The sequence below is a fragment of the Mustela putorius genome, unplaced genomic scaffold (genome assembly GCF_011764305.1).
Source record: "Mustela putorius furo isolate JIRA1106 unplaced genomic scaffold, ASM1176430v1.1 tig00000174_pilon_pilon_pilon, whole genome shotgun sequence".
NCBI classification, from domain to species: Eukaryota; Metazoa; Chordata; class Mammalia; order Carnivora; family Mustelidae; genus Mustela; species Mustela putorius.
This window is the reverse complement of record NW_025421304.1, coordinates 14521871-14549851: the sequence shown is the minus strand read 5'-3', so window position 1 is coordinate 14549851 and position 27981 is coordinate 14521871. Positions and strand designations below refer to the sequence as shown.

Genomic DNA, 27981 nt, shown 5'->3' with positions numbered 1-27981 from the left:
TATCACAGAGGGGCAGAATTAGGCACAAACCATTTGAAAAATGAACCTGTAAGGAAAGAGAAAAGGCATCCAAGTAATCGAGGTGCATCTCTTAGGATCTGCTCTGAAAACCTCCTAGCAAAGGGAGCAAGTTCCAGCGCACACCTTTTTTCCTTCAAAAAAGAAAGCTACACACACAAACCCCTTCACTTAGCTCTAGAAGTCGCCGGCAATCAAGCAATCAAGTATCAGAGCAAACAAAAAACAATGCTCCCAGAAGAGGGAACTATCCAAATTTCATTCTCTTCTCTGGAGGAATCAGAGGCCAGGTAGTAGTAGGTTCAGAAACAGTTGCCCATATTTTTTTTAAGGTTTTATTTATTTATTTGACAGAGAGAGAGGGATCACATGTAGGCAGAGAGGCAGATGGTGGGGGGGGCGGGGCGGGAAGAAGCAGGCTCCCCGCTGAGTAGAGAGTCCAATTCGGGGTTCCATCCCAGGAGGACCCTGAGATCATGACCTGAGCCTTAAGTGGCTTAACCCACTGGGCCACCCAGGCGCCCCAGTTGCCCATAGTTTTCGTAATGGCAAACTCTAAACTTTAAGACCTTATTTATGATTGGGACCTCCACTTTTTTTTTTAATGGAAAAACGGTTTTTTGCATCAAGCCATTCAATTAAGAAAGAGGCTTTTTTCCTTTATTTTTCAAAAATCACCATCAGAAATGTTAACATAAACGAGGTCAATGCTGAAAGTCCATCGGTTTCCCCTCCAGTGAGAAAAGCCAAATGACTCTAATAAAATGGAGAGGACACATGATTAGAAGTAGGAATATTTGAGTTATAGTCCAGGCTCTGCCACTGGCCAAGAGAATAAATGATCAGCAATTTTTTTCCTGCCCATAAGATGAGAATCAAGAATCATAACACCTCTGGTGTCTGTTTCCATTGTTGTTTTTTCATAAACATTCCCTGGAAATGTTACAGTGTGAAAAGGAAAATTACTGGTCTTCTGTCTTGCAGGTGAGCTTTTAAGAAAAAAAAAAAAATTCCAGTGGTTACAGTAATTAGAAACACTAATCTAGGTTATACTATGTGCCCAGCAAAGTGCTTAACAAAAACATAACAAAACAAAAACTGTATACAATCAATGCTTGCCTTGTGCCACACTCTTGGCACACACCGGCTACTAGGGAAACTGAATCCATTAGACCAGAACGGTAGGTAGATCAACAAACAGGGAAAGCCATTTCCTTTGCAGCAGGGGAAACTCGGCTCAGCCAAACACAGAAATAACTCTGAAAAATCCACTTATTCATCCCCAAAAGTCTATTTCCACCTCCAGATCTAAATTTTTTTCATTTCCCAATGGTGATGTTGAGACCGTGGAAGAGACTATTCAAATTCAGAGACTCTCCAGTCAGTCAAGATTAGGACAGCAAACTTGAGTAATTTTGAGTTCAACAAGCTTCCACTCAAGGTTTTCAGTAGATGAGAGGCTCTGGGAAGGTGGAAAATTGACAGCAGTTTTGCAGTTGATCCTAGGACAGCTTAAAACACCCAGAACCCCTGCCTCCTAATTTCTCAAGGCTAGAAACAACCTTCGGTAGATTATCTGGCTGAGAATTTGCTGGGACAGGTATGGGTTGAAAACCTGTGTGATCCAGGTAAATCTTGAACCTTATCTCCCCTTAGCTTCCTGATTCATCAGTAAAACAGAAACAAAAATATCTCCTTTGCAGGGTTAATAATCTGAAGCTTAGTGGTGATATCCACAAAGTTAGTACCTATTAGGTTATCAGTAAATTATGGCTCATTTTTGAAAGTCAGCTGAGTGATTTTCAAACTTGTGAAAGGTTGATGTATTTGCCAAATCGTGTGAAGCATGGAAAGTTTTTCAGTAGCAAATACGACTGTATTGTACACGATCAAGATAATATCACAAAAAGCACACATCTGTTCACCAAAACCAAGAAAGAAAATCCCCCCCAAGCAAGCTATTGAGTTGGGTAATGTGTCAGACTCTCCCCTCTAATATTTGTTGGCTACCTGTTGATTTGATTTATGCCCAAGGTTGGAGCCAGCAGCGGCAACTGTAACCAGACAAGCAGTGGTAGGCAGAGGGAGGAAAGAACTATCCTTCTGGTGAGCGGCAGCCCTCCATAGTGCAAACCTCTACTGATAACGCTTTATACTAGAGCTGATAAACTAATTCGGCGATTTTGAAGCTTTTTTGAAAGCAGGAAAACTCTTTCTTCAAAAAGTTTAATTTTTTTTTTTTTATTTTTGGCAGAATCTCAAGATGTAAAACACAGAAAAAGCAGAAGCCCCAAAGAGAAAACAGAACAAAGGCTGAACTGTCTTTCTGCAAGCCCTGGGATCCTTCCAACCTTCCCCACCCCTCACAGGCATTTCTGAAGTCTTCCTGGGCTTGGAGGGACATACTTTGAAAACCCTTAAATCCAGCCCCTCATTCTGCAGATGAAGAGATGAAACCCTGAGAGGCTGAGACCTACCAAGTTTGCACAGTGAGTTTGTGCGAGAACCAACATTTGGACCAAAGCCTGTGGCTTCTCGAAGCTTAGCATTTTCTCCCTGCACTAGGACTACTCAGATGGAATTAGTTTTTCCAGAATAACTCATTGGGTTAAATAGATGAGGGTGAACCTTGATAAAGGGGTCCACTTGGCAGAAGTCAACTCCCTAAAAAATGTACCTTCTCAAACTCTCAGGTTGATCAGATGTCCCACCTTTGCCCACCTTTCCTATCATGTTCCACAAGGCACCAAAATTATCTGTTTTGTAGTAGAGATTAAGAAATTAGCCTACATATTCCCCCTCTCCCTCTGCCTGCCTCTCTGCTTGTGATCTCTCTCTCTAATAAATAAATAAAATATTTTTAAAAAAAGGGGAGTGGGGCGGCTGGGTGGCTCAGTGGGTTAAGCCTCTGCCTTCAGCTCAGGTCATGATCTTAGGGTCCTGGGATCAAGCCCTGCAGGGAGCCTGCTTCCCCCTCTCTCTGCCTGCCTCTCTGCCTGCTTGTGATCCCTGTCAAATAAATAAATAAGATCTTAAAAAAAAAAAAAAAGAAAAAAAAATTGGCCTGCACAGTGTATCCCACTATCTTGAATTAGTTGCCAACATTTATTTTTTGTTTTTTATTTTATTTATTTATTTGGCAGACAGAGATCACAAGTAGGCGGAGAGGCAGGCAGAGAGTTGCCAACATTTAAAAATCAGAAGGTCCTATCTAAAAATCTGGATTTCCACCTTCTATTGAGACTGAGAAATTCTAGCAACACTGAGCTCTCCAACTCAGTTGATCACATACCCAGGAGCTGAAGGGAGGCATGTGCTCTCCCATTTGTTGTAGTCCCCACTGGTCCCCACTACTTGTGCCCACTGCTGTTTGTTCCCTCTAGGTGTTGGAGTTTGTGACCCACGGTCTTCTATTGCTTACTACGGCTACAGAAGCAGTTTTGAGGACTGAGCTTATGGCAACCATGGTAAACTTAGGACACAGCGATAGGGGACAATCTCATTCAAAAGATGAGGTGGGTGTCATCATAAATGATGCTGCTTTCCTGCACTGACTAAAGAGGAAACGTTCACAGTTTCCTGACTCATTTATTTTCCGCGGGCTGTTAAATTAACCATAGACTAATAGAGTTACAAGTCCCAGAGCCGCTTTCCCATGTGTCCCTAGTTACAGCACAACGCCAAATGCTCCAAGCCCCTCAGAAGCTGCACTATTAAACCCCACATCAGTCTGTTCCTGAATCCCAGGCCACCTCACTCACCACCACGGTGAGAAGGAGCAGGAGGAGGGCCCCAGGACCATTCCCGACATGGGGGGCCATGTGATTGCGGTAGGAGACAGGAAAGGGATCCAGTCCTGCTCTCCTGGCAGTGACAATCCACGTTCTCCCAGCAGGTTCTTACTTCCTCTCCACACTTCCCCAAATCTGTTACCTCCACACACACGTCCTCCGGTCCAATCACCTTGCCCTCCTCTCTCTTTAGTATTTACAAAAGTATCAGGTAAATTCACACAATGCTTTCTGAAGTTGGTAACTGTCTATTTTTACTTTAGCCTTTTAACATAAAAGTGTGTATGATCGTTAACAGAATTTTAGGGATCGTGATTAGTAAGTGAAAAGGACATCTGGAGATTTAAAAGGCCTTCCTCTCAAATTAGTGCCATAGGGCTTATTTACTTGACCCAAAGGGCCACCTCTGTATCATTCCCTCCTCCAGGACTTTGTTCAGACAGTACTTTCTCAGTGAGGCTGTCCCTAACCACCTTAAAATTGTGACCCTCCCCCCTCCATCCCACATTCCCTAGTGCCTTCCTTGCTTCATTCTTCTCCTTTATCACTTATGTCAGACGATGCACTTATCATATTCTACTAACTTTTCTCCTCTACCCTCACTAGCACATAAGCTCCATGGGGTAAGGCTTTCTGTCTGCCTTACCTCTTCAGCGCCAGGGTGGTGCCTGGTCTGTGTTAAATGCTCACTGAAGATTTGTTAAATAAAGGAACTGGTCAGGCCCAAGCCTCAGGGTGACAATTAACTTCACAATCAACAGACACAAAGTAGGGATGCCTGAGTGGCTCAGTTGGTTGAGTGTCTGCCTTCGGCTCGGGTCATGATCCCAGGGTCCTGGGACTGCAACCAGCATTGGGCTCCCTGCTCAGCAGGGAACCTGCTTCTCCATCTGCCTGCCACTCCTCCTGCTTAAGCAACCGTGCTTTCTCCTTCTCTCTCTGATAAATAAAATCTTTAATAAACACACACACACACACACACACACACACAAAGTAGCACTTCTTGATGACAAGAGTGACTGAATACTTAAAAGCTGGAAGGGACCTCAAAAGTTTGGACACTGTCTTTCCTTTATGTACACACATTTTGGAATGAACATATATACATTTACTTTCTTAAATACTCTCAGAGATGAAACATAGTCTTCTTTTTAAAAAGAAAATCTAGAATAGATGTAGGGTAGCCCATCTGGGAAGTAGGACACTAAACGAGATGACTTTTCTTCCCCCCCAAATGCGACAGTATACCCACACCATGGGTAAGGTGTGGGGTGTGATGGTGGGGAGTGTGCATGGGCGTATGTGTGTGTGTAGTGTGGCATTGTACCTTTAACTAGATCATGAACCTTTCTTCTTTTCCTCTGAGCTAACAGTGATGGAGCCCAGTTCTTCTTCTGAACTGTGTCCTAGTAAATGCACGTAGTAAAACCTAATTTGAAAATGAAGCAGTGGGTGTTCCCTGCTACTTAAGCCTGCAGCACTTCCAGCCGTCCTTGGGGAAAGAGCTATTTATTGTGGGGTGGGTTTTTTTTGCTGGTATTTATACCTTTTCACTCTGCTTCTTTGAATTCTTTGACCAGCACACTTGGGAAACTTCGTTTTATTTCCCAAATACAAACATTATGAAACCCGAACTTCTGGTTCAAGTGTTCTAACTGGGCACCAAGATCAGCGTGTAAATTGCCTGGTGGATCCCAGACCAGCTCAGATTCAGCTCAGGCCGGCCAAGTGTATGCGCTCTGGGTGCTGATCTAACAGGCCAACATGCTGAGCGGAAGTGGGGTCAACACTGAGAAACAGGCCATTTCAGCAATCGAAGCTTGGATTTTGGAAAAATTCTCTTGGTAGACTCCTGGAAGGAGGGGCAGCCCCTTGAGGACTTCTATCTAACAAGGAAGGTATTTCCTCTGTGTGGGCTTAGCAAGAGTGGACGTACCATGAACTGGTATATAATAGGAGGGACGCTTCCGTGAGAAGGGAGGAACACAGAGTAGGTTAAGAATCAACAGATTTGGGGGCGTCTGAGTGGCTCAGTCTGTTGAGCACTGCCTTCAGCTCAGGTCATGATTCTAGGGTCCTGGGATTGAGCCCCACGTCATTGGGCTCCCTGCTCTGTGGGGAGCCTGCTTCTCCCTCTCTGCTCTCTCTAATAAATTAAATCTTAAAAAAAAAAAAAAAGAGTCAACAGATTTGTGTTTCTTTTCTGACTCTACCTCAACACTTAACATAGGACCTTAATTTTTTTTTAAGATTTTATTTATTTATTAGAGAGAGAGAGCGGACACACAGAGAGGAGAGGGAGAGGGAGAAGCAAACTCCCTGCAGAGCAGGGAGCCCAGCATGGGGCTCGATCCCAGGACCCTGAGATCATGGCCTGAGTCAAAGGCAGACTGGGCCATCCAGGCACCCCCATCATATGACCTTAATTTTTGAAGTCTGAGTAGCTTCATTTATCAAATGGAATCATGATCACTGCCTTACCTACTTTTCTCGGCAGTAGGGAGGACCAAAAGACAAAAGTAGATACAAAGTATTTTTGAAACTATAAGGCACTAGAGAGCAGTGTGAGGTTAATAAACATGAGACAAAATATCTTTTGCTGCTGCTGCTGCTGCTGCTGATGTCAGAAGGGCAAATGTGTTCTTGAGGGTCAGACATATCAGAATGTTTTAGACTTAGCCCTTCATCTGCTGTGTGATGTAGGGCAAGCCCCAGGGCCTCTCTGAGCCTTAGCTTTTTCATTGCAAGATAGGATGAATGCTCCCTACTTAATGAGGCTGCTCTGAGAATTAGATGGGGCAATCTGTCTGAAATCCTGTGCACGCAGAGACCTCACAAGCATGAGCTCCATTCCCACGTACCCTAGATAATGAATCACGATCTCAATCAAGGGACTCTCCATTTGCTGTTTTACTTCATTCATCCAACTCTCTGTGCGATCTGCTCAATTCTTCTGTAAGTCTAAAACTGTTCTAAAAAGCAAAGTCTATTGATTTTGTTATTTATTGAGCATATGGGGCATAGTGATTGGGAAAGGGGGACTCTGGAGCCAGACTGCTTGATTCTGAATCACAGCTCTGCCACTTTCTAGCTGGATAATCTGGGGGAAAGGCTTCTAACAGCTCTGCACTTCAGTTCGTCCATCTGCAAGCACTATGTAAATTTGTGCTCTTAACATAAAACCATAATTACTAGACATTGTACTCAGGGGAATACAGGGGTGGACGAGGCAGTGTTTCAGCGAGTTGCTGTGCAATCACCTGCCATTATCTTCCATGGTCGGCCCAGAGAGGTTAAGTAACTCCAAGGCCACGGCAGCTGGTTAGTGAAGAAGACTCCGGAAAGAGTAGTCAGGACTACTGAGAGAATTCCAGATTGCAAGCCATTTCTCCTCTACTCCAGGCCGTGCAATCAGATTCAAGCCAGGAAACGGAAGAGTCCTGGGTCTACCAGAGGGGGATTCTGGAAGCTGGAACTGGTCCTGTAATTCTGCACATTGCTGACCTCTACCCTCTTTCTACATCCCATTCCTTACAGTGCTGTTCTTGCCCAGGAAGATACGGATCTTCCTGCAAATTGCAGGCCTGGAGTTTATGGTGGAGATGACCTGAAGATACCACAGCCCCTACACCACTTGCATTTCTTTTGCGCTTATGAATCCTGAGCATGAACAAGGATTAGGTCTCTTGGAGACCTACCGAAAAGGGGGCAGATCCAGGTTTGGAGGTAGGGGTGCGGGCGGTGGGGGGGCTCTCAATACTGGGGGCTCTCCTTAGGAAAGGAATACATGAATTCAAAATGAGAGGCCAGGACTTGGAAGGGATACATGTAAGTGAAACGTCCTGAAGTTGGAGCATAATGAGCTTCCTGGTAATTCCAGCTCGACTCCTATAGTCACTGAACTTCCTTCGTTTCTCCCTCCACTCCATCCCTCTTCGACCCTTTGTCCTTCTATCCAGCTCACGAGCCCCAACTCCGACGACTAGTCTCTGCTGTGCACCAGGCAGCAACTTCATACGTTTACATTCTGATTTAAAAACAGGACTTGGCTCCGCTCTGCAGGTTTTTATCCAAGTCATGATACATGCATAGCTTTTCTTGATCTAAAAGAAGAAAACGATGTACAAGTAATCTGTGGGTGATGGGCAAACACACTACATGGGCTGTTAGACTTGGTAGACCCCACTCGAGCTGGGGCTATGGTTTTCTATCTATGTTTGTAAACAGGGGCAGGCTCTTCTACGCCTGGGACATCCAACAAGTAAAACCATCCTCTCAGATGGGGAGTGGGGAGGGGCTTAACAACCTAGAGAATGTCACATAGCTACGCATCATTCTGTATAATTGATAGAATATTTTTACACATGGCACCTGATCTAAAGTGGTTTTATTTATACACCCAAAGACAGATTGGGGACTGAGGCTTAGAGTGACTTGCCGAGGTCACAGAGCTACTCGCTGGTAAAGTCAGGCTTTGAAGAATGACTCCAAGTTCAGTGCCCTTTCTAATTCGACAGGAACTGCAATTTTCACTTAATACCGCTTTGTACAGGCTTGATGCCCAAGGATGAGGCTTAACGTTTGATTCTGAACAGTTCCCTTTTAATGCTTTCCTACAGCTCCCCCCCACCCCCCGCTGTTACCCCCACACCCAGAGGACACAAAGACTGCCCAGGCAACCACGGCACAAAGAACCCATAGACAAAGTCAGTAGAGGCCATTTTGTGGATAATCTGGGGACAAGAACGTGTTCCCTGTTGGGAGGAACATTTTCTCAAAGGGGGTGATCTGGATGAGTCATCAAAGTTCATGCTACCATTTGCACTGTTTCCCACCTCTCCCCTTCCTTGTGGGCAGTGACGTCACTCAGCCCTGGAGGGAGACTATGTCTGTCCCCCACCTCTGGTCCCCAGCAGTCTGCTCAGTCAGGGCCTGGCCCGGAGCCATGGAGCCCAGCGCAGGAGGGGAAGAAGCGTGTCTCCCAGTGGCTGTCAGCTTTCCCAGCTAAGTCTCGCCACCCCTTCTTGCCTCTGCCCTGCACACACAGCCTCCAGCCGCCCGCCCGACTTTCCATTTTCAGGCCTGTCTGGTGCTGTTCTGGTTCTTGGAGTGGGACGACCCCGCCCGGGTGCCTTGTCTGCAGCCTGGGGCTGCCCCCAGCGACACTCGGGCTCTGTGCCCACTGGCCTGGCAGGCCCTCTCTCAGGACAATGAGAATCTGCTGTAATGGAGAGTTTGCAATATAGGTCAAGGTGCTCTCTGAAGGGCCCAGGGGAGGATCACCTGACTGGGAGGGGGGTGACTCAGCGGGAAGGGGGAGGGATGGGAACCGGAATCTCCTGGCCCCCAGGGCCTGCAGGAGGAGGTCAAGTTGTCTCTGGCTGGCTGGCTGTCAGGTCTGGCTGCCTGTCAGGGGAGGAAGGAGAAGCTGCTGGAGACAGGAGGAGGGGCAAATGACCTCCGGTGACCCACCTAGGGTGGCATCGAAATCCCTCCCGGAGTGGCCTGTTACCCTCCCTGTAGCTGACGCCACTCCCAGGTCAGTCTGCCTCTGTAGCTTGTAAAGACCTAATTAGACGCCTCTCTTGCCAAAGAGGGAAAGCAAATGAGCAGAGAACTCATCACTCCAGACTCCATCAACCCAACCCAACCCCCCCCCCCCCCCCCCCCCCCCCCCCCCCCCCCCCGGTCAAAGTAACCAAAGCCACCGGCATCTCATACAAAGGCAGCCTTCCTTCCAGTGGCGATTCGGGGTTTCCCCCACCCCCCCCAATTAATTCTGAATATGAGAATCACTAGCCCATTTTATTTGACGTCCCCACATGGCCGGGGGCCCCCTTGCACGGGGGCAGCCCTGGCCGTGCCTTTGCTGGAACAGCAGCTGCTCTGAACCTCACTTCCTCTGGCTCCAGCTGCAGGTTCTTCCAGGCCAAGCGGGGAGTTTCCTCCTTCTCGGGGCTTTCAGCTTGGCTCGCCTGGCCACCCTCACCTCCCACCCCCCAGCTGCTCACCGCCCTCTGCGGGTAGCGCTTCTGGGACTCCCTGGTTCCGTGAGTCAGAGCCAGACTGGAGACAGAAAGCAGGCTTCCTTTCCTAAATCAGCCTCCTGCCCCGCACGCCGCAGAGGGAAGCTATAATTACCCGCTTTGCTCTGCTCTGGGAACTGAGCCACAGACGCTGGACGAGGAGGGATGGCTCCTGAGCCATGCCCTTATCTGCCGCACCCCAGTCTGGAAAGAGGAGTAAGAGCCAGGGGTTCGAGCCTGTCGCACATCTGTCAGACACTCCGTGCGCCCGTAATGAGGTGCGCTGGACCTGGACGCCCATGTACACGGCTGGAAAAATCTCTACAGTCAAGCTGCCAGGAATTTCTCGTTTTGTTTTGTTTTGATGAGCCTCCTGCCTCGTTGCCAAACAGCCTCATTTGAGGCAGGCGGCTCGTGGTGGATGTTGGTGTTTTAAGAGATAAAGGAGAAGGCAATGAAACATTGTTTTGCACCTTTAGGAATGTTTTATCCTGCAGGTGTTTGGGCATGAAATCTCAGGCCTCCCAGGCTCAGAGAAAAGTTTGAAACCCGAAAACTGAAAAAATAATTGGCTCCAAAATGAAAAATAAAATGACAAAATAGCATGGGTTTGTTCACTCATTCACTCATTCACACACAAATCATTCATTCATTCACTCATTCATTCATTCACTCATTCATTCATTCGCTCACTCATTCATTCATTCGCAGAAGCACACCCTGATTCCATTCACTCAACAAACATTTGCTGAGCTGCTGCTTTGTGCCAGGCTCAACCTAAGGCACTAGGGATACATAAGTACTAAACCCATTAAAGATACAGACAGAACTAAGTGGACAAATTCTCCTGCCCTGCACATCAATAGTACGATACAATATTTAGTAAATGATAAGGTCTGTTAGAGATAATAAGTGCGACTGACAAGAAAAACAATAGAACAACGATTTTGGGGGACTTGTCGGTAAAGGAGGACATTTCATGACATTTGAGAACAGTGAGAGTTCTCTGCCTGTGTGGAATGACTGCCAAGAATTTTAGCCAATCATAAATTCAATGAGTTATATTTGACTAGAGTAAAATTATAAAAATACTTAAGCTTTGTTTATAGGCAAAGTGTGTGTACATTTTAAATATACTTGATAGGAGAGAAAACAGGCTACAGCAGCTGACCCTGCCTCTGGTTATGGAAAGGTAAAAGCACCGTTCAAGAAGAACTGATCTGACACCTCTGATAGAATAGGTAAGGGCTTGGGTGTCAGATACCAAGGTTCGGATCCTGGCTCCATCCTATACTACTTGTGTGATTCTGGGAAAGATACTTAATATCAGTCTCTTGTCTTTCATAGGGGAGTAATATAGAATCTACCTTGTAGGGTTTCTGGAACAATAAAATTGAGCTAATGAAAGTAAAGAAAGGTGTTTCTTAGCATAACACCTGGCACTTAGTAGGCACTCAGTAAATTTTTTAAAAAAGATTTTATTTATTTATTTGACAGAGATAGATCACAAGTAGGCAGAGAGAGGAGGAAGCAGGCTTCCTGCTGAGCAGAGAGCCCTATTCGGGGCTCGATCCCAAGACCCTGGGATCATGACCTGAGCAGAAGGCAGAGGCTTTAACCCACTGAGCCACCCACGAGCCCTGGTACTCGGTAAATGTTATCTCTTATTTTTGTTGTTGTTTTGATGGTGATAACAATGATAATGATGAGGTGCCAGGCCCTGTGTAGGCTACTGGGGACCCAGAGGTGACCAAGACAATGACATGATCCTAATCAGGAGAGGCTTTGCAAGCATACTGTGCTTTAAGAAATCCTCAAAGTTGGGGCGCCGGGGTGGCTCAGTGGGGATAAGCCTCTGCCTTCGGCTCAGGTCGTGATCTCAGGGTCCTGGGATCGAGCCCCAGGCTCTCTGCTCAGCAGGGAGCCTGCTTTTCCCCCACCCCCACCTGCCTCTCTGCCTACTTGTGATCTGTCAAATAAATAAATAAATAAATCTTAAAAGAAAGAAAAGAAATCCTGAAAGCTCCCTTGTGGTTTAATCCCCACCTCAGCCCTGATCATTCTAAACCATACTTGGATAGCCAGTAAAAATAAACAGACCACAGTGAGATACCACTTAATAACATTTTGGTTGGAAACAGTTACAAAGTCTGATCATGCCAAGTGTTGGAGAGGATATGGATCAATAGGATCTTCATATATTTGTTGGTGTTGGGATTGTAAATTGCTACATTCACATGGTTTTCCAGGAGACATGTGCAAGAACGTTCAAAGTAGCGGAAAGCTGGTAACAACTCACATGTCCAGTAACAGAATAAATAAATACATATGGAATGTAATAGAGATGATTATAATAGGTATTATATTATATTATATAAGACAAATGGACCATAGCTCTACGATACAGTATGGATGAATTTTAGCAATATAATGAGAAAAAAATATTATGGTCTTCTGGAAGATTACCTACAGCAGAACGTTCTCTTAAGTAAGGTAAAAATATGAAATCTAAATCTATATTTAGATTTTTATTATAGTCTTTTAGAAAACTATAATAAAGAAGATGATTTATTAGAAAAGCAAAGGAATGGTAAACTCAAGATTCAGGACGGAGGGCAGGTAGGCACCTGGGTGGCTCAGTAGTTAAGCATCTGACTCTCGGTTTTGGCTCAGGTTTTGATCTCAGGGTCCTGGGATGGAGACCTGGGATGGAGACCTGCGTCCGGCTCCACGCTCAGCACAGGATCTGCTTGGGATTCTCCCTCTCCCTGTCCCTCTGCCCCTCCCCCTGCTCTCTCTCTCAATAAATAAATCAATAAATAAATCTTTCAAAAAAAAAAGATTCAAGATAGGGTGAGGGAAGCAAAGTGATGGAAAAGTCAGGAACACAGAAAGAATTTGGTGGTGGGTACACAGGTCTTTACCTTATTATAATCAAATAAGTAAACAGATAAGTAATAAATAACCTTGTTCAAGATAAGTAATAAATAACTTAAGATGAAAGAATGTCATTTATCAAAGATCATGAATAATCCTGTGTGCTTAGATTCAATAAGAAAGAAAACAGGGGGGTCGGGGTGGCTCAGTCGGTTAAGTATCTGCCTTAGGCTCAGGTCATGCATGATCCCAACCTCTTGGGATCAAGCCTCGCCCACATCAGGCTCCCTGCTGGTGGGTGGGGCTGGGCTGCATCTCCCTCTGCCTGCCACTTTCCCTGCTTGCCTGTGCTCTCTCTCTCTGTCAAATAAATAAATAAAATCTTAAAAAAAAAAAAAAAAAAACAGGGGCGCCTGGGTGGCTCAGTGGGTTAAAGCCTCTGCCTTCGGCTCAGGTCATGATCCCAGGGTCCTGGGATCGAGCCCCGCATCAGGCTCTCTGCTCACCAGGGAGCCTGCTTCCTCCTCTCTCTGCCTGCCTCTCTGCTTACTTGTGATTTCTGTCAAATAAATAAATAAAATCTTAAAAAAAAAAAACAAATTTACTCTTGGGATAGATACAGAGATACCTTTGGAGGGTGTGGGCAGGTCAAGAGAGAGTGCAGGTAAAGGACTCTCAAGAAGTATTTCCATGAGGATTAGGCAGCGGTGGCCTTGGAGGTGGGGACCCCTTCCTTAGTCACATGTTGCTGTGCGGGTTCAGTACTAGACCCCATGATCAGAGGGTAGGCATGAGCTGTCACTGGGATGGGGTCCAGGAAAGGCCCTGGCTGAGCCCTACTGAGGTCATGGGTCTCTCCACACAACGGCTGGCCCTCGCTGCCCTCTCCCTGGGATCTTTCCCAGGCCTACCCCTACCACTTTCCCCAAGACACACTTCCCGTTCCTATACGTGATGTTCTCAGACAGCCCGACCAGGGTGGGCGTGGGGGGATGCTGGGTATGTTACAACCAGGGGTTCCAGGTGCTAACCCCAAGAAGATGCAATTTGCTCACTGAGCCCACAGTCCTGGCCATCCTCTCCTGCCTGGTGAGAACCCCATGGGGAAGTGCTCTCAGACCTCTGAGCTGCTGCTGTTATGGCCAGGCCCCACAGAATACAGCCTGGAGCAAGTGCTTTTCCTTTCCTTTTTTTTTTTTTCTTCAGATTTTATTTGTTTATTCATCCATTTAGAGAGAGAGAGAGAGTGGGGGGAGGGGCAGAAGGAGAGGGAGAGACTCTCAAGCGGGTCCCCACAGAGCCCGACGCGGGCTCAATCCCACAGCCCCGAGATCATAACCTGAGTGGAAACCAGGAGCAGGATGCTTAAGCGACTGAGTCACCCAGGCACCCCAGCAAGTGCTTCTTCACTGAACAAACCTCCTCCAGGCCTCTGAAACTGGCACCAGGCAGAGGAATATTTGGTTAGGCCCAGTTGATTCAGTTCATGGACAGAACTAACTGAGATTCTCAAAGGCACACAAAGGGTAGTCCCTCCTCTTTTCTGTGCTCCTGCTGGTAGGGTCAGGCTTCCTGAGCTCTGGGAACTGCTTACATGCTCTCCTCCTCCTGCAGCCCAGAATAACCATCAGTGCCCACTGGGAGAGAGCACAGAAACTGGAGTCAGAACCTGGAGATCAGGTCGTACGTAGCTGGCCACTTTCTACCTGTCCCATTACTCTGAACCGTGGCTTTCTATTTGCACAATAGGGACACTCATATTGCCTTTGCATGGCTTGAAGACATGAGTGAGGACCATGGGACATAATAGGAGATGAAGTCCTTACCAAACACAAGGGTACAATACATTTGTGCTAGAATATGAGCCCACTGAGGGCAGGAAGTGTGTCTGACTCATTCACTGCTTTCCTCCCCGGATCTAAAACAGTGCCTGGCACACAGAAGGTCCTCCATACAAATACTCCTTGAATGAATGGAGTATTACAGACCAGAATAAAAATCATGATGACCATGACAATTACTAACATTACTTGCATTCTCTGATCATGTGCCAGGTGAAAGGCTGATGGATGGCTTTATGGAGCTAATTCCACTGAAACTTCATAACCCCATGAGGGCAGCATGAGAGTTGATTCCCACTCTGCATGTGGGTTATTGTGATTCAGGGAAGTTTGTGGGATAGGTCATTACTCAAGTGAAATGAATTAGTGGGTTCAGAGAGCCTCACCACCCAAAAAGTAGAGCTCAGGAGGCCCTTAGTGCCCGAGAGAGGCCACCATGAAGATCACTGCATTTTGATACCATTTGCACTCTTCAGGACTCTGACAGTCAAGTGCAGATGTCTCTGGAAAGCAGTTAAACCTGAATTACTTTTTTTTTTTTAAACATTTTATTTATTTGACAGAGAGCAGGAGAGTGCAAGCAGGGGGAGCAGCAGAGGGAAAGGGAGCAGCAGGCTCCTGGTTGAGCATGGAGCCTGGTCTGGTGCTCGATCCCAGGACCCTGGGGCAAAGGTAGACGATGCTTAACTGACTGAGCCACCCAGGAGCCCCTAGACCTGAATTTCTCATCTAGGAATCATCTGGCCTGGCTTCCTTACTGCATATGGTAGGGCTCTCTTGCATGGATGGGATTTGGTGGGGTACCTGGAGGTTGCATGACAGACAAGGGACTTGCCAGGAAGGGGGCTGAGAAGGTGTCCAAGATGCACGTTGACAGCTTTGTAGAGAACTGGATTGGGACCTCAGGAGGGCAAAAGGGTGTCTGGGCTCCCCCAGATCGCCTTCAAGGGGCAGCCAAAACCCTGGAAGGCGAAGTGCTCTGGATGACCAGAAGGTCATCTGGGAGAGGGGGAGTGGTATGGGGGAGTTATTAAAGGGGCTTGCTTTTATGTTTGAATGTTTTGTGATAAAAATATACTCACGTTCCTTGGATCGTTAAGAGATATATTTAAATAAAGACTCAAGCAGCAGGAGTGGGGGAAGGTTGAGCAAAGGTCACAAGGGTTGGACTCTCCAAAGCAACACAGCTTCCAAGACTGCCAGGCTGGAGCTCTCCAGGACTTGGCTGATTTACTGGGGATGAACGGCAGCCCCCAGCCTTCCCAGGGCACGACGGGCCAATGAGCCTGACCCACAGCAGGGGGGGTGGGTGGCGTTGCTTTGCAGTTGGCAGCATCTCCCTGCCGCTTGCCTCTGAGCCTTCCTCCTCGGGAGAGACTCATTATGCAGTTTGGTCACATGCCCTATGCATTTTAATGAATGAGTCAGGGGACAGACTCAATTTGAAAGAGGAATCGCGGCTCTCGGCTGGGTGAAGGGCTCTCAAGGGATGCTCTCACAGCCTGGATATTACAAGGAAAGGAAAGAAGGAAGCTATTTCCTTCCGAGAAAAAAAGAAAGCAAGGTCTGAAGAGGAAGGTCAGCAGGAGGGAGGGGAGGCGGGGGGGGGGGGGGGGAGGCCAAAGGGGCAGAAAGAACAGCCTGGAGTTCAGAAACCAGTGCTGGAACCGAGGCCGCCTGCCAGACAATCTCTTGCCCTGTTCCTTGCACTTGTTTACTGCAAACATTTAGTGCTTTTTAAGTTCCAGGCACCACACCAGGCGTGGGAGTGACCGGACAAATGAGACATTCTGCATTAGAGCAAATCTGTTTGGTCCCCTGGGGCGTAACTGTGGGAAGGGTCTAATGTGGGAGGTGGGGTGGATCCAAGGAGATAGCCCTCTCTCCCACTCCAGGAACACCTTCCTCCCCCAGCCGGGAAGCCAGGGGACCCCCCCCCCCCCCCCCCCCCCCGCCTCAAGCCCTTCCCTCCGGCCAGACCTGGGGCGAGTGCTACACAGTTAGCATCTCGATGAATCCTGGCCCCAATCCCGTGAGATAGATCCTGTTACTATCACATTTTTTATGGATGAGGAAACTGAAGCAGAAAGCAGCTTGCCCAAGGTCACCCAGGGATTTGAACTCAGGTCTGTCTGACTCCACAGCTCCTGGCAGCTCCCGACTCTGCTGTCAGCCAGCCACGGCAGGGGGAATGCTGGGGAAGGCCTTTCCCTTCCCAGGCTTCCTTCCAAGAACACTCTGAACCCCCAGGAGGAAAAGGTTGGTGTGAATCCAGATGCAGTCAGCGCCAACCAGCCTGGGAGCGGATCTGAAACCTCATTGAGTGGGGCTGTGTGTGTGTATGTGTGTGTGTGTGTGAGAGAGAGAGAGAGAGAGAGGCAGACAGAGACCGACCGAGCCCAAGGGCAGCAGGGGGAGGAAGGAAGCCCAGCCTCCACGCGGTCAGCTGGGGCGGCGTGCCTGTTCCCAGCCTCCACACCACAAAACACAGGGCAGCAGATGCTTAGCAGATGGGTGTGTGGGAGTGAGACTTACCCTCCGATGGCGGGTGGGCAGGCAGTGTCACTGAATTACTCAACAAAGCCACCTTGGCTTTGAACTTGGAGCCAGGACCTGCTGGAACAGGGCATGGGGAGGTGGCAGCCGTGCTCACCACGGTGAAGAGGATGTCTCTGCCATCTCCCTGCCGCCCCCATCACGGCCCCCCCACCCCCAACCAAAGGGGAGAACACAGCCTGGGAAGAGGCCAGGAACCAAAAAGCCCCTGCACACCGACATCCGCATGAATTTTTACAGCGAGAGAGAGAGATACGCAGGCACAGCAGGACCCAGGGGCCCTGGGCTTCGTGCTGGAGAAAAAAAGCAGCAGGGCCACCCGCCATGAACCCGGACGGGGCTGTCCTACGTAGTTAACCCTTCGAACTCCCAGTGCCTCCTTGTGAGGCACATACTGTGATCATGCCCATTTGACCCAAGAAGAGAAGAATGCCAAGAGAGGAATAACTCGCCAAGGTCACATGTCTTCTTAGCTTCTGGTTTCCATGAGGAGGGATTTTCCCTAAAACTCATTTTTTCGTCTTTACTCTCACTACCCACAGCGATGGAACAATCTGTCTGATTGGAATACCCGGGAAGGCCATCTATGATGATCTGCTCTGGCCCAGTTCCTTCCAGGCTCCCTTAGGAAGTCAATTTTGTCCTCCCACTGAGCCACGTCCTCCATGCTAGCTTTAGTGACAAGGAAGGGGGCACTCTGGCTCTTTGCCACTCCTTTGTCTTCTTTCTTATTCAATGTGTTCAAAACCTGGATGCAGAGGAGGGGAGCTGTTTATTTGGACAGCTCTTCAGAGATCCCAAAGACACTCGGGAGGATCCTGAGAACTCTGGCTAAACCACTCCCATCTGACCAGGGGCTTCTGCTGCCCCTCTATGTCTTGGCAAAGGACACTCTTGGCTCCAGGACCAATTTCCCTTAGGAGTCAGCCCTGCGACTAGTACGGCCTCTCCCACTCCACACTTCTTTCTGGACTGGTGTTTGTGCGTGTGTGTGTGTGTGTGTGTGTGTTTTCCGGGACAAGGAAAACCAAGTCTTGTACACAGTTCCCTGGGGTAAAAGGAAGTCAGTCACGAGAGGGTTTCCCTGGGGAGGAGCGTCTCAGCCTATGTACATCTTCCCTTGCCACCTGGGAGGGCATATCAACGGGTACTTGACCCCCCAGCCTGCTACCAGTCTATCTGACTAACCTGGGGACAAACCCAGGCAGCTGATATCAATAAAGTCCATGTTTATATGATAAGGCTCATAGATCCCAGTTTCCAGTTCCAGTGGATCTGCCCGGCAATTCCAAGCCCTTTATGTCTCCGTGGGACTCCAGGGCAGGTCCATACTACATTGCTTTCTGACTGTGGGCAAAGTCTTTTTTAAAAATTTTTTTTTAAAGATTTTTATTTATTTATTTGACAGACAGAGATCACAAGTAGGCAGAGAGGCAGGCAGAGAGGAGGAAGCAGGCTCCCCGCCGAGCAGAGAGCCCGATGCGGGGCTCGATCCCAGGACACTGGGATCATGACCTGAGCCGAAGGCAGAGGCTCCAACCCACTGAGCCACCCAGGTGCCCACTTTTTTTTAATTTTTAAATTTTTAAACAGTTTATTTGAAAGAAAGAGAGCAGAGCAAGAGGGAGGACACTTGGGGGTAGGGCAGAGGGAAGGCAGGCTCCCGCTGAGCAGGGAGCCTGACTCAGGGCTAAATCTCTGGACCTCCCTCCCCCATCATGACGTGCCAACTGAGCCACCCAGCACCCCCATGGGCAAAGATTTTACCTTCTCTGTGCTTTGATTTCCTCATCTTTAATATGGGAAGATACTCCTTGCACTCCTGTCTGTCTCAGGGACTGTTATGAGATCAAATATGTACAACTTATTTGAAAAGGAATAAAAAAGTCTCCATGAGCTAGAAGGGAATTAACATTTGATGAGCTTCCATAATGTACTCAGAGACTTGCTAAGCATGAAGACTGAGCATCTTCTGTTCATCACCGGTACTGATCCAAGCCCCATTTTGGTAACCATGCCCTCCAAGGGACCACGCCTCCTGCCACCCTCTCAGTCCCAGTAGGTCTAATCACAGGGCCTGAGCAAGTGAGCCCCTCTCACTCTGCTGGACACAGGGATTGCTTTCAGGGATGGTCATGTGTCCCAATCAGGGTCCTTGAGACTTTTGTTAGGACTTTTGGAAAAGAGATTCTCAGAGCACCTGGGTGGCTCCATCTGCCTTCAGCTCAGGCCATGATCCCAGGGTGCTGGGATCGAGCCCCGATCAGGCTCCCTGCTTGGCAGGAAGCCTGCTTCTCCCTCTTCCATTCACCCTGCTTGTGTTCCCTCTCTTGCTGTCTGTCAAATAAATAAGTCTTTAAAAAAAAAAAGAAAAAGTTCTCTATGGAGACCCTCAAAGGATCCAGGGGCAAAAACCGATGCTGCTGCCGCCTTGTTATCACATTAACCCCAAATGAAAGTTGAAATAAATCTGGAGCCAAGAGGTAGAGTGAAACCCAGGCCTGATTTTAACAGTTGAACCCCAAATACCAGTCATGTCCACCTGTAATGCTGTGATTCATAATAGTAAGTAGAGATTTGGTATTTCATCACCATAGTGTCTGGATAACAACTCCTAAAAACCTGCAGAATTTCCTGAGATGGGGGGCAGGACAACGTATCTTTTGTTATGTTAATGAGATATTTTTGGAAAGCACCTAAGAAAAGGGGTTAGTTGCCAGAGGAGCTGATCAGACCATTAGAGGGTATGAACTTTCAGTCCCTACCCCCTGACCTCCAGGGACGTTGAGGGGGGTCTGGGGGTGATGGTTGACTCAATCACCAATGGACAACGATTTAATCAATTGTGCCTATGTAATGAAGCCTTCATAAAAACCCAAAAGGACTGAGTTTGGAAAGCCTCCAGAAGGGTGAACACGTGGAAATCTGGTGTGCTGGGAAACAGCATGAAAGCTCTGCACTTTCCCCTACATCTTGCTCTATGGGTCACTTCTATCTGGCTGTTCCTGAGTTACATCCTTTTATAACAAAACCTATAATCTACTAAGTAAACAGTTTCTCTGCGTTTTGAGAGCTGCTCTAACAAATTGGTCAAACCCAAGGAAGGAGTTGTGGGGACCTCCAGTTCAGAGCTCATCCATCAGAGGCACAGCTGACAACATGAACTAGGGACTGGCCTCTGGAGTTGGGGGGGGGTGCGCAGTCTTGTAAGACAGCGCTTAACTAACTGTGGGATTGGACACTACCTCCATGTAGACAGTGTCAGAACGGAGTTGCACTGGAGGATGCCTAGCCGATGCCCCGGAGACTTCCTTGGTGGTGTGGGGAAACCAGAACCCCACCCCAACATGTGTTAGAAGGTGGGTGCCGATCCCTGGTACCACCCCTGGACTTTTTGATTCAAGGTAAGCCCCCAATCCCCCCCCCCTTTTTTTTTCCTCCAAAGGCATCTTGGGTTGGATTTTCCATCCCTTGTGACCAAGAGAATCCTAGTAGATACAGCATTAGCTCATTTCGTCTTCAATTTGGTCTCTGGAGCAGGCATTCTATCCCCTCCACCAGGCTTTGAGAAGAAGTGAGTCTCCTAGCTGCATCGCAAGCTTCAGTCAGCATTAGGGCTTCTGCTGGGAGAGGAGAGCCCCCTCTCCTGCAGCCAGAGGCCGAAGGGAGGACATAATTCACCGGTGTTCTCCACCCCAGGTGCCCCTTCCCTGGAAGAAAGGCACCAATAAGACCAGGTGTTTAGCCAGTTCCTATAGGGCTTAAGCTTGATGTCAAAGGCTGGGAGGGCTCAAAATGGCCCAATACCTGCCTCTCCTTCCAGGGAACTGATGCTTCAACGTCCCCCTTCTAGAGCTCCGCTATCTCTTAAGAAAACACTGGAGTCTGGTAAAATGCAAAGACACCCCAGGCCTCCTGGGGCCTTACAACCTGAGCTGCTATCAGTCATGATTCTTGCAGGAAGAATGACATTGAGAGGAATTTGGTGCCCGGCGGGGAGGGCAGATGTGGCCCTCTGGAAGAGGGGAAAAGGTACAAAAAGGGACATCTCGGGGGAGGGTAAGTTTCAACCGGTTGGGGGAGCAAGTCGGCCATTACATGTTTGGTAATAAGATAAAATAATAAAATATCTCCCAGATACCTCCCATATTTGCTTCAGCATAACAGAGGGCTGGGGAACGTGGAGGATAGAGATGAACTAAGATCGGCCATGAACTTATCATTATGGAAGCTAGGTTACGGGTGTATGAGGCTTTATTCTGTATTCTGTCTACTTGCCCAGATGTTTGAAATTTTCCATAGTGATTTTTTTTTTAAAGTGTAATGAACAACCAAAAAAAAAAAAAAAGAAAAGAAAAAGAAAAACAACAACAACAAAAACAAAAAAAAAACAAAGAAAAACCAAAACCAAAAAACCCCATGTTTTGGGCTTTATTCTTCCCAGAGCCCTTTACATGTATCTTGCTATGCACCTCACTAATGATGGTTCATTCTCCCCTCCCATTTTATGTATTTATTTTTAAAAATATTTAATTTATTTATTTGACAGTAGGCAGAGAGAGAGAGAAAGAAAGGAGGAAGCAGGCTTCCTGCCAAGCAGAGAGCCCAATGCGGGGCTTGATCCCAGGACCCTGGGATCATGACCCGAGCTGCAGGCAGAGGCTTTAACCCACTGAGCCACCCAGGCACCCCCCCTCCCATTTTAAAGATGGTAAAACTGAGGCTGGAGAGGCTAAGTCATTTATGCAGGTGGAATTTGCCAGCCGGACCTAGGTCACTCTGGGGCACAGGTCAACGGAGGCAGGTTGGGCCAACCCTAGGCTTGATGGGGGCAGACAGGCAGGGATCCGTGCGAGGTGAACTGTGGCTGTCCACTTCCAAATCTAGAGGTAGCCCCGTCTGTATCTGCCTGGCGTGGTGCAGACCTCGCAGGGCCTCGGGGAGTCATGGGGGACACAGAGGAAAGCTCCCTGCCACCGAAGTCACGTGCTCCTTGGCAGTTAAGAAAACACTCAGTCTAGCACCATAGGCTCTGGACCCTTTCATGGGCATCCTGGGGGCCGTTGCCTGAACATCTGGGGCTGATAAAGGGAGACCCACGTGGGCTTCCCTGCCCCCTTTCCCATAACGATTTCCGCACTTCCCCTTGAAGCTCTGTGTGCGTGTGGCTGTTCTTTTCTTCTCTTTCCTCCCAACATATGGATTCCCAGCTTCTATTTCAAACTCCAATGCTTCTCTCCTATAAACTCCCCAAAGCTCTCAATTTCCTTTTTCCATTGCTCATTCTTTCCTAAAGTGTATGAAAAAGCCTCTCTTAGCTCTGTTCCAATTTCCTTGTTTATAAAAGAAGGACAAGGAGAACAGTGATTGCGGTGATCAAGGTTAAGCATGGCCTGATTCCTTCCTTAGGAGAAGCCACCTCCACAGCCTGAGAGATCAAAGCTTACCAGGTACAAGAACTAATCACAGGAAAGCCCCCATTCCCCCACCCCCACCCCAAAGTCAGCCTGCAGGAGGCCTGATACAGTGCCATCTGCTCCCTTTAGCTGGCTGAAATGTCCTTTTTGAAAGTCACTAATAGAATAGAAAAAAGGAAAAGTCACGAGCGGGCATGATTCCCAGAAGGTTGCTGCCGAAGTGGGAGTGTGTTATCTGGGAAGGGAGGAACCGGTCCTGGCCTGCTCTGTAGCCCGTGGCCTTGCACTTTCTCACAATAATGGCACCTTACCCCTTAAAGGCAGAAAAAGCTCAACCCTCAGCACTGCAACTGTATACATCAGCACCACCCCGGGGCCAGGGAGGATGGCTGGGTCTGTGCATCAGCAGGGGCCTAGGGGACAGGAGGTCCTCACCCAGGCAGAGGTCACAGACCGGCCAGTGCCTTTGGCTGCACAGCAGGTAACAATGATGGCCCGTGGGGCAAGGTGATAAAAGGCGGCTGACCCTGTTTTCTGCCCAGGGGGGACCAATGGCTGGTGGCAGTGGGGACTGAGGCCAGCAAGTCCTCTCTGGAAGGAGCTGCAGCTTCCCACCTCCGCCTGGTTACAGTTGTTCAAGAAGGTGAGCTCCGTGTTGCCAGATCTTCTGTTTTTCCAAGGAAGTGGAGACCAGGACTTGACATGAAGTCTCCTAACTTGACAACAGGTTTAAGTGACAGATATCGCAAAGGCTGATGGTAGTGGCCACATAAAACCTCTCTAAGGGTCTGAGTTCACCTTAAGACCCCGCTTGCCGCCCTGACCTAGGAAGCAGGTCCTCTACACCTGCCACATGGCAGGCCGCGCTGGGAGGAGGCCAGAGGAGGTCAGATGAAGCCACATGGCCAAGGGCCTTGGCCAGCATGCTGAGGAGGTAGGGCTGCTTGCTGTTCCCGGGGCTCACGAAACACTTTCAGACTTCTGTCATTTTATCACGCTGCATCTGCGGCCAGCTGGGTCCTTCCCAGCAACCCTCCCACCAGCTTCAGAAATTCTCCTCTCCACGGCCAGTTCCTGAACGCTCTCTTTCGGGAGGGCAGGCCACGGCTTCCACATCTGACCAAATCTGAGTCAACTTTCCAAACAACTTAAAATTCACCTGCCCACTGAAGAACCAAACAACACCGTCCTTTCCCGTGCCGGTGACAAAATCGTGACTGGGGACTCTGGGTACTTAAGGAGCTCTCCCCGCCCCACCCCCAGGAAACATATTGTGCTCGAAGGATAGCTTCTGTTCCTCGTCTCCATGGGAGAGAGAAGAGGGAAACCAAGGCACGGAGCTGAAAACTCTTTGCCTAAAGATATATTTATTTGGCAGGGCTCCAAAGAGCCGGGGGAAACAGTTTGCTGAGCTTTTTATTTTTATTTTATTTTATTTTTTTAAGTTGAGTGTCTTCTTGAATTGTATAGAAGAGAAATAAGTAGAATTGCCTTCCAGTGAGATGTAATCTGTGATGCTGAGACAGAGAGAGAGATGAGGAAAGATTATAGGCCAAGGTATGATAATCAAATCTCTTTCCCTGGCTACCTTTACTCTGCCACTTAGAGTCTGATTCGTGCATTTTCCTATGCATGGGGAGTGAAGAAGATGGGTCAGAGGGGATGGCGGAGAGACCATTCAGAGCAAGGCGGGGTGCTCTGCGCCAGTGACTGCTGGCAACGGAGTGTGTGCACACATCTCTGGGTGTGGACGGATTCACACGCTTAGTTTGCATGCAAGCCATTTTGGTAGCAGAAGTGTTTCTAGGCTTTGGGGAGTACCCTTCTAGGAGAACCTGCCTGATTCTGGTCTCGGTCTCCCCTCTCCCCCAACACACTGTGGCTATTCGTTTCATCAGTATACATGTACAGGGCACCGTCCTGGGGTCCAGCAGTGAGCTTACAACAGTGAACAAGAAAGACCCAGTCTTCGTCCTCAGGGTGCCCACCATTTCATTTAAGAGCGAGGCAGACAGGTGAATGGGTGACCGTACCTCAGTTGGCGAGCAGCTGGACAGGGGAGGTGAACCCAGAGAGGGCAGGTAGGTGGAGGCTCAGCTTGAAGGACAGAGGGGGAGGAATGGGGGAATGTATTCTGGAAGAAATGAGGTCTAAGTGGAGATCTGGAAATCAAGTAGGTATTGGACCAGTTGGGAAAGTGAAGGCGGGTGTTGCAGGCAGAGGAGCCAGCACGGGCGAAGATCTGGGGGCAGATTCCCAGCACCCCCCACCCCCCCGCCAGTTCTTCATGAAAATCACCTGTTTGAGCTCAGGCCATTCCTCGGGAGGGTCTCACGGGAGTTCTGGGACCAAGTACAGGACTGATGTGGCGATGGCCCTGTCGAGGCTGAGGATGTTAAAAGGCATTGTTGTCAGATTTAAACTGCTTTGTTTTTTTTTTTTTTTTGTTGTTTGTTTGTTTTTTTTTGTTTTAAATATTTTATTTATTTTATTTGACAGACAGAGATTACAAGTAGGCAGAGAGGCAGGCAGAGAGAGAGAGAGAGAGAGAGAGAGGAGGAAGCAGGCTCCCTGCTGAGCAGAGAGCCCAATGTGGGACTCGATCCCAGGACCCTGAGATCATGACCGGAGCCGAAGGCAGCGGCCTAACCCACTGAGCCACCCAGACGCCCCTAAACTGCTTTGTTAAAAGCACCCAAAATATCCTCCTGTCCTTAAGGTACTCAGATGATAGGATGGAGAAGTGTTTGAGGGACACTGTGGAGTACAGCCCTTCCTCCTGATAAAGGACATAACACTAAAGGTGAGCCATGGAACCAGAAACCAAACTGACTCCGAAATTCCAATTTACAGAGGATAAAAAATGCTCATCCGTCTGCTCTCTCGCTCTCTCCTTCCCCCACCCCAACAATCTCACTCTCATTCCCCCCCCCACCCCCTCTCACTCTCCCCTGGCAGGCTAGGCAGAGTAAGTGTCAGATTTTTCATATTATTTTTCAGAGAGAAGGAAACTGAAGCTCACAATGGAAAAGGATCCAAGGTTACTGGCTCATTCATTCACTCACCGACTCCACAAACAGCAACAGAGCGCCTGCTGTCGGCAGGCTTGTCCTAGGTGCTGCGGATGGAGAGGTGACTAACAGCTACTCCCTAATGAGAGAAGCCAGGGTTCAAGCCCATTGCTCTGATTCCCAGTGCCCTTTTCAACAGACTGAACTGCAGGCTGGATATATGGTCTCAGGGCAGCACTCCGGAGGGTGGGTGTTTACAGCCCCATAGTCTTTGTCAGCACCCCTCTTCCCACCCCACCCCCACCTGCAAACACACCATCAAAAAACACAGCACAGTTGCTATGCAAGTCTATCTCCTAGGCTAGGTGCAGCTCAGATTTTCTCTGCAAGTCCCTCCCATACAGAAGCCATCCCCACCAATGGTTGTCCTGGTTGTGGTTGTCTTTGAGTCACTGAAAATTTTCCTATTCTACCTCCACCCTCTGACTAGCCTCAAGAGAGGGCTTTTAAACCCTCACCTTTTGCAAGTGCTCTCTCTAAACACTGGCTCACGGAAGAAGGGACGGGATAAAGGTTCGGGGTGTCTGGGTGGCTCAGTGGGTTAAGCCTCTGCCTTCAGCTCAGATCATGATCTGAGGGTCCTGGAATCGAGCCCTACATCGGGCTCTCTGCTCAGTGGGGAGCCTGCTTCCCCCCCCCCCCGCCCCCGCCTGCCTCTCTGCCTGCTTGTGATCTCTCGGTCAAATAAATAAAATCTTAAAAAAAAAAAAAGGTTCTTTCAAAAGGAAAGGGGGGGTGTGGTGGGGGACTTGGGACAGGTAGGATAAAGCCCAGCAAGTGGAGACACCAGACCCACTGCCTCCTGGACGGTTCAGCCCTGAGCCGCATCCGGCCAAGGTCAGAAATGACCGGCAACACCCAGCCAGACAGGCGACTCTCAGAGATGCTTGGGAGAGGCTGGGGTATCTCCCCAGAGCCTGGGCAGTGTTATTTCCTGGGGCAAAGCAAGTCACAAAGGATGAAAGCGGATGACTGAATGTCTGGGGCAGGGTGGGCGGCCTTGCCAGGAGGTGGGGGTGGAGCAGGGAAAAGGGAGGAGGGGCCGAGAGCTGGCGGGTTTCACACAGACAAATCTCTTCATTTTTCCAGACTGGAAAAATCTGTTTGGGCTGTGCACATTTGCAGAGAGTCACGGTATTTACTACGCTTCCTGGTTCCACAGATTTCTTTTTGTCATTCCGTCAAACGCAGCTTGTATTTTTCATAGCCGGAGCTGAACGGCCCATGGGGGCTCTTCCCCCACGCTGTGTTCCAAAACACATCGCCAGCGACTGGAAAAGCCCAGCACACATGGGCAGCGGGAGTGGGGTGGTGGGGGGGGGCATGTTTTAGAGATAAAGACCCGTATTTAGACAAACAGCGTCTCCCCCTTGGAGGTGTTTAATGACACTCCTCATTTTCCAGGCACACACTGTTTCCTCAGCAGCCGTCAGAACAAACCGCTCTTCTGGAAACTGGTAACCGCACTTTGCCTGTGACTCTCAGTTATCCAATCCATACGGACCGTGGGGGAGGGCAGGGAGGGGGGAGTGGTCAATTAAAAAAATAAATAATTCCCTTCTTGCCGAAATGTGCCCAGAAGTGCTTGGGGCCAGATGTCAGATTAGAAAAGTTGTCTGTTGAAGCATTCTATGCTAAAACATGAATTCAATCTAAGGAACATTTACTGAGCACTTACTACCGGCAAGGTACAGCACTAGGCGTGGGAGTATCCAAGCGGACCACAACTTGACAGGCACTTGGCATTTTTAATAGGAAACAGAGTGTGAGCCCAATGGCACGTGTGGCCAGTGGTGGAATTTTAGGCATCAGAAACAGAGGCAGTCAATAAGGGAAGTCTTTCTGGGGGTAGGAGAGGGGAGAGACCCCTTCACATCATACTCGTAGGCTCCTGTACGTGTCATGCCAGCCAAGCTGACGAGGGAACAGAAGGCTAGCTGAGGACAAAGCACAAGCAGAAGAACCCACACCCCCACTCCTGGGTGGAACGTGTGTGACATTCTCCCAGGAATCCCCCCTCTTATATTAATACCTCGCTTGAGGGAAAAACAACCTTGACAACTCCCTTTTTCCTTACCTCCCCTAACCCCATAGTCTATAACCCGTCACCCCTCACAACCCCCGGGGAAGCAGCTCTTTCTGCCCATGGGTCCTGTCCCTGTGCTTTAATAAGCCACCAGTTGGCACCAAAGACGTTTCAAGAATTCTTTCTTAGTCACGGGGCTCCGGACTCCACCCCACTGAACCTCACCTATATTCTGGGAGTACGAGCATCAAATCTTGCTCAAACAACCTGGAGACAACTGCCTGAGAGTCAGTGAGTAGGAACCTCATCTTTACAGACAGACGCGACATGTTCAGGCACTCTTGGAGCCCTTCCAGCC

General features: G+C 48.7%; 1 protein-coding gene and 1 long non-coding RNA gene across 2 annotated transcripts in view; one reads left to right on the top strand and one right to left on the bottom strand.

The window, feature by feature from the left end:
• Positions 1–27981, bottom strand: part of CHD9 (chromodomain helicase DNA binding protein 9) — a 226035-nt gene that overhangs the window by 182684 nt on the left and 15370 nt on the right. The window lies entirely within an intron of this gene.
• On the top strand, positions 628–9449 carry LOC106004998. Its single transcript, XR_001178144.2, has 3 exons — positions 628–2507; positions 3402–3533; positions 7347–9449. It is a non-coding gene; the product is annotated as an uncharacterized LOC106004998 (long non-coding RNA).